Consider the following 13,966-nt stretch of genomic DNA (forward strand, 5'->3'; position numbering starts at 1 on the left):
CTCTCCCACCCTTCTCTACCTCTACTTCCGGAAGTACAGCAGGGGAGCAGCTCTAGTTCTGTTATACCAGATCATTTTCAACCACTTGGAGAACGGGTTCCCCACTTTCTCCAAAAATGGAAGTCCATCACTAAAGAACTTTGCGCCTACAAATTGTGGAAAGCGGGATACTCTACCCTTCAAACAGCCCCCTCCCATACCGCCCTGAATAGACTCTATGGCTCAAACACTTGCAAATACTCCAACAGGTAGTCCATTCCCTTCTATTCAAGGGCGCAGTGGAATTGGTTATAGAGCAGGAAAGGGACAGGGATGCTATGCCAGATATTTTCTGATCCCGAAAAAGAAAGCTGGTTTATGACTGATCCTAATCCTTAGGATTTGGAACTTGTTGCCCAAAAAGAAGGAGTTTAGAATGCTGTCCTTCACTCAGGTTCTGCTAGTGCTGAATGCGGAAGACTGGATGGTGTCTGTCGGTCTGCAGGAGGCCTATTTCCACATCCCTATCCTGAGATCACACAGGAAGTTGCTCCACTTCACTGTAGAATCAGAACACTATCAGTTCAAAGTCCTACCATTTGTCCTCACTTCTGCACCACCAGTCTTCACAAAGGTGATGGCAGTGGCAGCAGCTCCCTCAGAAGGAAGGTAATTTCTATATTCCTGATCTATCCCAACTTCCTGGCAAGGCTCAATCTTACACCCCATCTATAAAACATGTCCTGTGTCGCTCCCTGGCAGCTATCGGCACATCGCACTGCTGGATGTTGAGGCCAAATACTTTGCATCGCTACTGTTGGAGGATTTTGAAGAATGTGCAGCTAGAAATAACATGCTGCCTTTTAACCAAACTGGCTTTAGACCACTGTCTGGCAGTATCGATGGCCTCGTGGCCTTAAGGATGCTTGTAGCAAAACAATTAAGGCAGAAGTAACACAGCTCTACTGCTGTTTTATAGACTATAGGAAGGCTTTCGATCATGTTAACCGCCAACTACTGTGGTCCAATCTCATAGCCTGAGAAATCCCAGAACCACCAGTACGAGGCATTTTGATGCTCTATTCCAATACATGGGCCAGAGTGAAACCGGGATGTCATTCAGCAGTCTCTGACCAAATAAGCATCGAACAAGGTGTCAAGCAGGGGTGCGTATTAGCACCAGCTTTATTCAATCTGTGTAGGTGCAATCTGGGACCCGAATTCTATTCAGTAATCAATCATGCACCAAAATTAGCGAATCATCATATCCCCTCGCTCGTCTATGCGTACGATGTTGTCCTTTCTATCAAAAGTCCGAATGGGCTTCAAAGACATCTCACACAATCATTGTTGCTCAAACAGCATGACAATCAATTGGGGAAAACTAACATCGTGATTTTTGGCAGGAAAAAGACAAAACAGGGCTATTGGCACCTTAACAATCATCGTCTGACTATTTCGAACAAATATAAATATCTTGGGTGCTGGCTGGACAACAAGGGAGGCTAACTTATTACATCTAAACTCACTACAACCAAAATTGGCTTCATAACAATCTGCCTTTCAAACTATATTTAAAAGCAGAAAACAGTATACTTTTGAGAGGTTTCTGAAAATAGTTACTGCCAAACTTATTCCAACTCTGGAATATGGGACAGAGGCTTTCCCAAGGAAACTTGGCACCTTCTTGAACATCTCACAGAGTGCAGTATTCAGATAACGGATTAAACTGCAGTATAATACCTCTGCGGCCCAGATCAGGATGGAATTTGCATTGAGTGATCAACTACTCATACAGAAGGCTTATATCTTAAAGTTTATGCACTCAGCACGTGCAGCAGAATCAGAATGTCTAAAAAATCTCATCTGGCACGAAGTCTCACTCGCCAACAGCCTGTGTTGTATATTAGACAATGTAAATAAGTACATTAAACCAGTTGCAGTCCTCCAGGAGGTGGTGTTGTTTAATTATACTACTTCAGAACAACTGCATTATATCAATCTAGTCACTGAAAATGCTACTGGCATCATTTAGTGTCAAAAATGCTCACTGATGCGTTTTCCTAAGACGCCTGAAGCATTTACTGGCAGTTTCTGATGGCCATGAAGGCTGCACCACAACAACAAAGCGGGCAGTCTATGATCTGTTAAACATTGAAGAGGGACTGCTGCAAAACAAATGTTTCTCTCTGCCCGCGTGACATAGGGTCTGACTGCCTCATGCCAAAGCTTTTAGAGACTGAATTTCATCAGCCTTAATGGGGTCACTCCCGCAGCACCTCTCTCTTGACAATCAAGAAAGTAAAAAGATCAGAGCACACTGGAGAAGATAGACGCATCAGCGACAATGTCTAAAAGATCGAGACACGCCAGCCCAACACGACCTGGAATCCAGGTCAGGCCCGCAGAGCATCAATTCTACATTCATAGGGACGCAACTACCCACATTTCTCTTTTTTCCTTTCCTTATATGATATGTACTGTGCATGGATGTCTGTCTTACCGGCAGTTGGGAGTTCCTTCCTGTTACGTTTACTTTGTTCAGCCACCCGGCTTCCACCACTTGGTAAGTGCGGGCCCCTAGTGAATTCCCCTCATGGATGATTCCTCTGTTGTGTCTTTCAGTTGGCCACGGGTGGCCACATTGAGGTTGAAGGGGGGGGGGGGGTCCAGACAGGTTGGGTGGGTGTGGGGTGGGGTACCCTGGGACTAGTTAGTTGGTTAATATGTTGCTTTGCTATCCCTTCCTTCTCTCCCTTTTCTGCTTGCCTCCCCCTATCGTAAGGTGTTTGGCGATGAGCTACTAAGTGTGAGAAAGAGACAGCTGCTGGTCGCATGGGAGTACAGGAGGAGAAAATGGCCCAACTAAAAGTAATAACCTGGAATGCCCGGTGCTTGAATGACAGAAGGAAAGGGAGGTTGGTAGATGCTTACTTGCACCACCATAAAGCGGACGTCTGCTTTCTGCAGGAGCTACACTTGACATGAACACTTGGGTGCCCCAGCGTGCAGGCTGGTTTGGGAAGAAACATGTTGCATGCTAGACTAATTATGCAAGGGGGTGGTCATTCTCATCATGCCTTACGTGAACGACAGGAGCGATATGTGATGCTAACTGGCACGCAGGGGGGGGGGGGGGGGACACCCAATCAGTCTGATCTCGATATATGGGCCCAATATAGACGACGCAGACTTCTTCCGAGAGGTCTGGAGGTTAGCAGATACCCTAGGCACATGGAGAGTTTCTGTGGGGGACTTTAATATAGTCATAGATCCCAGCAGAGACAGATCGGGCAGTGCCCAACGCCCCCACCCAAGGGCAGTGGCACAACTGCAGACTATATTAGAAGACCACGGTCTGAAAGACATATGGCGGAGTCAATAAGCAAACATGGAGGAGGATACATGTGTATCATCAGCCGGCCCCTCTTGGTCCAGATTCAACTTCTGGCTGACCTGGAGAGACGTACTCGCCTGGGTTTCTACAGTCACCCATCTAGCTAGAACCCAATCAGCCCACTCCCCGGTTGAACTGGCTCTGCCGGACTACCCAAGCAGAGCGTCTAGCTGGCGACTCCCGTCGGGGGCATTAGGGGATCAGGTGTTCTGAGACGCCATCAGATCAGCGATAGTAAAATAATTTGAGTTAAATGAGGGCACAGTTGATTCCCCCTCTATCCTTGAGGAGGCATTTAAGTCCGTGATTCAGGGGGAATGCATCGCAAAGCAGACGGGGGTGCTGCGCTCACTGCGGGGAGACCTTTAGCACCTAGAAGAGGAGATACAGGTACTGGAAAGCGAATTTTTTGCCACCACCAAGTCCGAATCCCTAGGGGATATTAGGGGTAAGATTGGGGTGTTTAAAGAAGCGGCCATAGAGGAGACAAACTTCCTCGGAAAGGAGGCATGTGCTAGAAGATACGGAGAGGGGGACAGAACGGGCACAACACTAGCTGGCTTATTAAAAAAAAAACAGGGTCTTGTGACATCATCAGTGAATTAAGCACTTCAGATGAGATAGGGATTGGTCAGACCACTGCCAGGAAGAAATGCTATCCTTGTGCTCCTCACTTTAAGAAGCAAGGCAAAATGTTACCCACCCGGATTTGGTTGACTTTTTGGACTGTCCAGCTGCTGTGGCTCGAAAACGGCCACCTCAGCTATCTAGATGAGCAGTTCTCCGAGGAAGAGGTGATCAGAGTCATCCGCTCCTTACCAAAGGATAGGGCTACCAGACTGGACGGCCTGAAGGCCGCCTTCTACAAAGAATTTGCAACACCGCTTGTGCCACATCTCAAAAACATGTATGAGGAATCGCTGGAGAGGGGAGAACTCCCCTCATCGCTTTGTGAAGTGCTTATTGCAATTCTAAAACCGGACAAAAATCCTATGCAGTGTGATTCCTTTAAGCCCCTGTCCATGATACATTTGGGTACTAAAATCCTCGCCAAAATCATTGCTGCAAGACTACTTCCGCTGCTGCCCCTCGTGATGCGCCCTGACCAGTTCGGCTTTGTCCCTGGAAGGGCTACAGCTCACAATCTATGCACCTTTTTTGCAACAATTCAAGAAATTGACCCCTCGCTCCAAGCAGCTGCGATATTTCTGTACACCACTAAGGCATTTGATTCCTTAGAATGGCCATATTTATTCACACTCCTTTCCAGATTGGGCATTAGCTCCAAATTATTCAAATAGATCGCTCTTCTATACTCTTCCCCTATGGGCGAGGCTTCGGATTAACGGTACGATAACACCCCCACACCCCTTTCCATGTATCTCGGGGCAAGGATGCTCATCGTCTCCCCTTCTTTTTGCCATAGCAATGGAACCCCTGCCACCGGCCCAATTCAACACTGCGGATATCTTTAGCTGCACTGCAAGAGTGTAATGTACCCCCTGGATCCAGGTTCAACAGGCAAAGGAGGGAGTGAGTGTGTGTGGGGTGGGGCGGTATATAGCTGATGGCAGCTCACTGTTTAGTCACCTACATCACTAGTTTCAGGATCCGGAAAACAGCAAAAGGTGATGGGATCCATGAGAGGTTGGATCCAGCACATGCTGGATGAGTATTAAAAGTCTCCTCCAAGCAGCCCGCAGCCAAATAGATCCAGTGCCACATGTCACAGTGTGTCTTCCATAGAGGCTGGGCTCGGCCGGACTCGATTTTGCCATGCGATGTTGCAGCAGAAACAATGAACCAAAGAAGTGAATCTCAGACTGGGCCACTCCAGGTCACCGTAGCATAGCTGCCAAGTTTTCAGATTGCTTACGTGTGACATTTCCATGCTTTCAATGCACTTATGAGTGACACTCAACTGCCCAATATGTAACACTTAGAGTGACACTTTCTCACGAGTAAAACCAAGGAATGAAGTTCATAGAAACAGATAAATATCAGAAATGAAACCCTTTGGAGGAATGAAAAAGCTCTAAAACTAAATTTAAACTGGTGCAAAAACCTAGAAATAGAAGGTTAATGCTTGCATTACAACACTACATCTCTGCAGACTTTGCTGTATCCTATCCTTTAACGTGTATAATACAATTTTAAAACAAACAAACTGCATCTTCATCGTGCTTTCAGTTGCAGGCTGCCACCTTGCAGCTCTATAATACAAAAGTCACTATACCCCACTGTGCTAACCAAGGCTCCATTCTGTTTCACTCTGTTACACACAAAATCTCTGCAGTGATTACATTAACCAAGTGACGTTTGATAACGGTAACAAAAAAAGAACGCATTTCTCATCAATTTCTTTAACATGTGTGGTTTATCATCTTTCATTTAGTTGTGCGCTTATTTTGTATGCAGTGTCTTAATGGTGAAAGACCAAAAAAGTAGTTATAGAAATATTTTTTCTTTGTTTCGGTTTCGTTGTGACACCTAGACGGCATTGGCTGCTCAAGCAGTCAGCGCTAAAGCCCACGTATGCCTTATGACTGCTGCAATTTAAATTTCACTAGATAGTCAAGGCTAGCTTTAGTGCAGGGTATTTGAGCAGAATATTTCATAGGAGGTTCACAGCTTGGCTTTTACCTACACGGAGCTGGAAATTGCCAAACATCATTCAAGGCAATTAACACTTAAATACCAGTCATTCGTTGTGTGAATTAAGTTAAACCCGGGGATTGTTTTGCCTCTCATTCTGAAATATAAATTAAGGAAAAGATGCCTGCCACAGACTTCATTTATGCTTAGACTGTAACAAGGCAAAATGGACTGGGTCGTACTTTAAAACATTACCCTGCGTTTGAACTGATAAATTGTTAAGTGTGCGGAAAAGGTAAAGCTAGATTAATTTTAGTTTGAAAAAACGGAAGCTTTCCAAATAAATCCAAAGTGTTTGATTCTCTCTGGGGTGGGCGTCTCAGCAGCTTTTTCTGCAAAAGCCAGAATGAGGCCTGTGATACCGAGACGTCCACGCACATACCTTGAGCTCCATAGTAGCTTCATATTTGAAACTCAGTTAGTGACTTTTTTTTTACCTTTGCTTTGACTTTCAGCAGATCCAGCATTATATGCTCTTGTCCTGTTAACAGAGCGGCCTTAGTCTCTGTTTATGGCATGAACTTTCATCCTCGGACAGGTAAAGCTTAAGATCTTTTAGCAATGTTGCTAAATTGTTACGTGAGCTGGATATTTTTTAATTTGCGACATTTCTCTATTATGGGGACAAGGAAAGTTTTGATTTATTTCCTCTCATCACGTTGCCATCATGCAGGAGCCGCAGAAAACGTCTCCACAGAGACAGTTCACCCTCAGAAGGCCCCTCAACAACTGCCCACTTTGCAAATGATTTAGAAGTTCTCTGGCTGCTTCGGAGGGCTGCGGGAGTGCACGACACTAAGTTCGGAAGTGGGAACCACCGACATCTTCACAGAAGATGCTTCTCTGCTTGTCGCCACAAAGAGATGAAGCAATCTGGAATCCCTGTGTGCAGTGGCCTGGACTGGAAACTAAAAACACCACACGGCAAAGCAAGTAAGGACAGAGAGAGCAGGCGCAAGCAGGACCGCGCAGCTTCAGAGGGGCTTTAAAGTCAGCTGAGCTTTCCTCGCGAATGACAAACACTCCTCTGATAGGGGAGGGGGGTAGCAAGGAAATACCAAAACTGCTGCCTGGCATCCTTCGCTTCGCACTGGGAGAGGCTGCACAGACGAGGTGGGAAGGGGTTGAGTCTGCAGGGGAGAGGTAAAGGGGGACGCAGGCGGGGAGGGGCCATACCTTGAAGTGGAGAGTTAAGGTTGTCCGGAAGCGGGAGGGGTTGACCGGAAGCCTCCTACCTGCTCAGAGCCCTCTCTCCCTCGGCCGGGGACGGTGAAGATGACAATCCGAGGCCGGGGGGTGATGTCTGGGGTCAGAGGGTGAAGGTCACCGCACAGAGGATCCTTCCACCCGTACGGCTGCTGGAGCCGGAAGAAGCGGCCGGAAGAGACTGCATTCATTGCTGGCAGTGTTGCCAGATTTTTTCACAACTTGCAAGCCCAAAAGCAACGGGAAAGTAGCCCAAAATAGCCCAATGTTGCCACTCTATTAATTTACGTTTTATATAGCGCTTACTACCCCTGAGGAGGCATGGAAGCGCTTTTTTTGGAGAGTAGCACGCTGCTCTGGAACCCAAGAAAGATTAGTGTTGAATTAGTATAGTGAAATATGAAAGTAATTTGAGTTGTGGATAGGTTAGTCAGTTATTTGGATTCAGAAGGATAGCGGAGGGATAGAAGAGGGAAAAAGGTTTGCATTTATATAGCGCTTGTTACCCCTAATGGGGTGTTGAAGCACTTTCTTGGTGAGTAGCACACTACTCCGGAAACCATAAGGATTAATGGTGAATTAGTATAGTGAAATATGAAAAGTAATTTCAGTGGTGGATATTAATCAGTTATTTGGATTGAGAAGGATAGCGGAGAGAAAAAGGTTTGCATATATAGCGCTTGTTACCCCTGTTGGGGTGTAAACAATAAAGGTTGGAGTAAAGTCAGTGTTATCCCTTTGGCTCTATTCACACAAACCAAGAAGGTTCTGGAACGAAGATGAGAAGTAAATCCACTTAGAGGTTCACATGCAGTATGTTAGATAATAATTTAAAAGGACTCAATACAAATCTGTGGCAGAGGATCACAAAGGCGCAACGCTTCCTGGATACACCACGGGCTCAGAGGCGTACCTTGTATTTGAGGAATGGAGACAGACAATTAATCAGTCCAGGAAGAGACTGAAGCAAAGGGTCCATCACTCTATGCTCATTAACCCGCTTTGCCACATCAGTTCATGTCTGTAGGTTTGGGATATGTTGGTGAGTTCCACCCATACACCACCCCCTCTGATGAGAAGCACACACAACTCCAGAAGTGTAAAATATCTGCCAAAAAGTTTTGTGAATATAAAAGGTTTGCCTGAGCATAGTGAATGGCAGAAATGCAACAGTAGTTTTAGAAATGCAATTGTGTTACTTGGGTAAATCCCACTGTCAGCACCAGAGGGGCTGCAGAGCGCTTAGAGGCACAAGTGGGGCATATTAATATTTACTACATGCAAATATGAAGTCATGAAGAACATCAAATACTGCCTGCCTATGGGATCCACTGGTTGTAAATTCTGGGTGGAGAAGAACTACAAACAAATATAGACAAAGCCAATAGCTCTTACTTATAGCACATGTACCCATGGCAACAGACTGCCACACACAGACACCACTGGCATACATATGGACACAAGCAATATACACCCAAGCAAACACACCTGGGCAACACATGCAGGAATAAAAGGACTAGAATTATTATGAAAAAGGTCACTTTTTGTCTCAAAATACCAACTTGCCATTTTCAGTAAATCAACTAATGTTTCCTCCAAACGCAGTGTTTAGTTTTAAGTAAGTTTGCCTTAAACATCGGCATTCTTGTCTTGAAAGAACTCTCATTTTATCTACAAATAGAATTTCAGGACTGTTTAAAAAGTTGTCTTCTAATATCAGTTTGTCATTTAAGCAAATTCATTAATTTTGTCCACAAACATTAGCAGGGCTGAAATCGCAACCAGAAGAAAACCTGGGAATAGTGTCAATTTTAATCCTACTCGTCACTGAGCGAGTGAGCATTTCTGACAACATTAGCACCCCTTCTCAGAATTGGGCTCTGGTGGTGCCTTTATAATATAATTTTCCAAATATTTTGGCTTACAGTCACAGCTCTATGAGCATTTCAATTAGGGGGAACTAATGTAATGTTCCAATTCCCACTTCTCTCTGGAGAAACATATTTCTGTAACAGAAACTCATGTATGTGCCTATTAGAAAAGGATGCGCCCAGTAAAAAACACAAGACACACAAATGATGGATGAAATGCGGAACAAATCAACCATTCACTCCCACCACGCCACCCTAGTTTGGACCCAGCCATATGCAAATCAGTCCTGACCCTGCTCTTCATGGGAACAGTCCAGGCCAGGTCCTCCCTGGACTAGAAACAAGCTGATGAGGGGTGATACCCTGAAACCGGTCCTAAGATGCTTGTTTCCGGTCCAGGGAGGACCTGGCCTGGCAGTTCGGGCTGGACTGTTCCCATGAGGCACAGGGTCAAGAATGATTTGCATATGGCTGGGTTTAAACTGGAATTGCATGGTGGCCAAAAAAAAAAACCGATGGATTTAGTCCCAGATCTCTGTACTGGGGTGAATGTATGACATTGTTCAGCGTTCCGTATTAGTGTCACACAAAACGTGTCTATTAGCTACAGTATGTCACACTGGGAAAATGTAACCATCTTAAAATACTATTGCTAATTGTAAACACTATATTTGGTTATAATTCCAGTCACTGTCCCTATAAATCAAAAAGAGTGTTGTAACACGAATTCTTGTGGAATCCAAATATTTGGATAGATTGCTGATCCTATTTTCGTTGCATGTCAACAAAGCCTAAAATAATGATGCTGCCGAATATGCCAATTAAAAATATTATTTATGATACATCCTTACCAATAGGCACTAGCGGACCATCAGAAAATGAATGGCCAGAACAAAAAATTTAATTATCTCCTAGATCATAAATTAAACAATTCTAAAATGTCAATAGCGGCAATTATGTTTTGGCCTACAAAGACCTTTTTCAGTTTACAACCAAACATCACATACATTGCTTTGGACGATTGATTGTTTTAGTCTCACCATGTGTACATCAATGATGACCAGGACTGTATATGTGTTAATAAATATTTAGCATTCTGTGTTCAATTAAATATTTTCCATAAAGAACATGTGATAACTACTTTGCTACTTTTATATCTAAGTTAACTGCAGTTAATGTGATATGTTTTGATATGTTCACATTGCTGTAGCTAATTATATGCTTTTGACTGCATAAATTTCTAAGAGGTGGGCCTTTTCATTCTTGGCCTGGTGCGGGGTCAACTATGTATGTCATAATTAATGGAATGAGGAAGACGCTAAATTAAAATATGGATTATTTTATCAGTTCAATACAGTGAAATTCAGCCCGACTGATCGAGAGGTCCTCTAGGAAGAGACTCTTGGATAAAAAAGGCGTGGATACAAACCTCTTCGATCCTGACCTTTTAGTGTTTGGACCTTTCCTTCTTCATCCTGTCCAAGAGTGAAGAGTGAAGACATACCTGACTTCTCATGTATATTGCTTGGGCTGGCTCTTCCATAAGGTGTGATAAACCGCTAGATGGCACCGTATTACACACGTGTCTTTTTTTTTTTTTTTTAGTGCCTGAGTGCTCCAGCAACAAAATGACAATGTTCCTGGGGGTCATCCTCTCACTGTTGAGGTTCACTGCAGACTAGTACATTCTGGGAGCCTTATTCATCATATGCGAGCGGAAGCAGGACACATGTGCTGCAATAATGTCTGGGCCTTAACATACAATGGCCCCCACTATCTCTCCCATGATGTAAAAAACGTGCAGGGACCCTAGTGTCCCTCAGAGGTACCAGTTCTAAGAGTCCAAGGAGGTACCAGTGCTAAGTGGGTGTGCACAGGTCGAGGGAGGAACATAAATACGTTCCTGAGATGTTTTTTATTTGTCCTAAAGCAGTTTTAAGTTTAAATCAGCATTTCAGCTCCAAAGGAGATTGATTTATAGAGCACAACTTGTCTTACCATATCTTTCTTAATCATTTTCATGCTAGCACCCTCTAGAGGAGAGGTTATATTAAACGAGTATTATATTGCCGTTGGGTACAAGTTTCAATTTTGTTATTTACAAAAGTTTCCTTAATAATCCTCGAAAGCTGCTGCAGTTGCAGAGCTTTCTAGTAATACTCCCGGAAACGTTGTGAGTTCCCATTTAAGTTTGTGCAAAGGCAATTCCAGTTTTCAAATAGTGCACAATTGAACAAACGAAAATACCTTTACATTTAGTGCAGCTGCACTTGCGAGGCACTTACTTCATAGCAGAGAGGCAGACAGTAAAACAAACAAATGCAGTGGGGCTGGGACCGGGAGGAACAGCTGACTGCAGGGCCGAGTAGCTCCGCAGGACACGTGGCAACAGGAGGCCTCAAGCGAGGGGGTCGGGGGTCCGTGGTCACTCGCAGCAGCCAGCCGAGGAAGTAGGGGGGGAGCCCCAAAACATAAAAGGGCAAACAGGTATGGGGCGGGCGGTAATGTACCTGACACGCCCACCATTGACAAAGTAATCTGACCCAGGATTGAGTCAAATGAACTCCAAGGCAGGTCAGCACATTCTTGGGGGCAAGTCAGAGGTCACTGCACGTCTTGGAGCACCCTAATTGGAAGAAGCTTCCCGCCCGCTAGGATATATGGTCCTTGAGGTGTTACTTGTGGGCAGGGGCCGCAGGGAAGACACACCTAAAATTAGAAAAGAGGAGTGGCAGGGTAACCATGGGCAGCAGTGCAGCGGCGCCGCACAAACCTTTGAATCCGCCGCACACTCGGCGGATTCTAGCCCAAATTTCGGCAGCCCGCCCAACACGATTTTTTCTCGCACAATCGGGCAAAATATCGCCCAATTGTGCGAGAAATAGCCCAATCTGGCAACCCTGATTGCTGGTGCTGTCTCTGCCCTCGCTGACCCGGAAGAGGAAATCACGTGCCTGCCGGCCTGAGTGTAACTGAAAGAGAGAACGGACTAAGCAGTAACACAGACTGTAGTGACCCTGACCAGGCCGCGCTCCCCATGAAGGTGAGCCAGGAGACAAGTTGCGGCTGCTGCTTGCTATTCTATGTCAGTCCACATAGGCTCTGATTATGCTTCTCAATCTTTACTGACAATAACAGCAGCCAATAAAATAACTACGAACTTTAAACTGGAATGACCCCGGAAGGCAAACCCCCCTCCTGTGTCTGCACCAATCACATTCCAGTCCACCACATAAGTGCTTTTGTAAACACCGTAACTTCCTCTTTCTTTGCTGCTGCAGCAGCAGATAAGTACCTTTCCCTTGATTTTATTGTTTTGTTAAAACGTTGGGGGAGGATGGTTTTAGTGATGTTTGTTACAGTGATGATTTAAATGTCTTAGCGCCAACTCGCTCGCTCGCGGTTGCGGTGTGTGTCGGGTTTCGACGGAGCGCGCGTTAGCGGTACGGGGCGGTGGAGCAGGAGGAGGCAGACGCGAGACCCTCGTGCTCAGGGAGCAGTCGCGTCGTTGCCCCCGATGCTGCGCGTGAGCGCGAAGAGCCTTTTTTCTCGAATTACGAGGGACGGGCTCTTCGCGTCTAACGCTAGCAGGACTGCATAAATCTCTGGCCTCTTTTGAACTCTGACCGGAGCAGTATCCGGATGAGAGCTTGCCTCTAGGGGAGTGTAGGGGTCTCCTTCCACCTTGATCTTACGCCTCAAAGCCCAGCAGTGTAGTGGGTTGATACAGTGGCTTGTGACATTATAAGGGTCTGAGGCACCCCTGGGTTGCTCCCCTCCTTGTGAAAGTTCCTCCTGTCCTCTCTGCTTTGCGGCAATGGCGTACTACGCCGAAGAGGAAGGCCAGTGGGTTGAGTGCAACCAATTTGAGGAATATCAGGAGCCAGAGGAAGAACTGTTGGAGGAGAATCTTGTGGAAGCCCTGGACACCCACGTCCAGGGTTCTGTAAATAAAGCCCTGATCAAGGCCTTAAAGCCTTTTACAAAACCCCTTCATAACTATGGCAAAAGGAAGATGAAATCTTCTCATAAGAGCGCAGGGCACACGCAGTCATCGGCCCAAGTGTTAGCGCGCATGGCCAAGAATGTGATGAAGGATCATGGCTCCATGGCTACTTATACTACCAAGGAGTCTTCCCCGTCTACACCGGCTACCTCAGACTCCGAGGTTGAATCGGTGCTGCCTAAAAAGAAGGCAAAGAAGACTAAGCACACAGCGTACAAAGCAGACGACAGCCAGGCGCCCAAGAACCTGTTGTTTGACCCTCAAAGTTTGATTCATCCTAGGTCCACTGAATGGGTACCTTGTCCGGAAGTGGCACATTATGTGGCTAATAATTTGCGGCAGGGCTTTGAGAAGGAAGTGCGGGCGACTTTACGATCGGAATGCCCGAGGCCCTCCTTGACCGGGAAGGTGGCGGATACGCCAGAATTAGATCCGAATATGGCGACATTCATGAGAAAGTTTGCGAAGGACCCCAAGATGGGCTTAGATAGGGCTTGGCGGGGGTGCCAAGACAAGTTATTAGCTGTCTCTGGACCCCTCACAAAAATCCTCGAAGCTGCGGTCACCGCAAAGGATCAAAACGTTCCGATGGACACGTCGGACGTCATGGAATGGGCCCAAAGGGCTTTGTGTTTTCTTGGCAATGCCAATGTGGCTCTCTCCACGGAGAGGAGACGTTCCTTTTTGATGCGTATTGACTCCCAGTTGGCGGAGATGGCCGCTACAGAACCGGGTTCCCTCGCCAATGGCATGCTTTTCGGGGACAAATTTGTTAAGGAGATGGGAAAATACGTGGCCACGTTTTCAGCATTAGACAAAGCTCAGGCGAATATTAAAAAAGTGTTTCACACG

At 45.9% G+C, this 13,966-nt stretch overlaps 1 protein-coding gene across 8 annotated transcripts in view; it reads right to left on the bottom strand.

Annotated features, from left to right (window-relative positions):
- Positions 1-7,469, bottom strand: part of LOC146799974 (uncharacterized) — an 82,890-nt gene extending 75,421 nt beyond the window's left edge. For 4 of the 8 annotated variants that reach the window (XM_085620901.1, XM_085620897.1, XM_085620894.1 and 1 more), the window contains exon 1: positions 7,208-7,436. The gene's annotated coding sequence lies outside the window, so the exon portion shown is untranslated. Of the gene's footprint in view, positions 1-7,207 lie in introns of all 8 variants that reach the window. The other 4 variants (XM_085620900.1, XM_085620896.1, XM_085620898.1 and 1 more) reach the window with 3 other exon arrangements.
- Positions 7,470-13,966: the final 6,497 nt, after the last annotated feature.

Source organism: Triturus cristatus, chromosome 8 (assembly GCF_964204655.1).
Source record: "Triturus cristatus chromosome 8, aTriCri1.1, whole genome shotgun sequence".
Classification (NCBI taxonomy): Eukaryota; Metazoa; Chordata; class Amphibia; order Caudata; family Salamandridae; genus Triturus; species Triturus cristatus.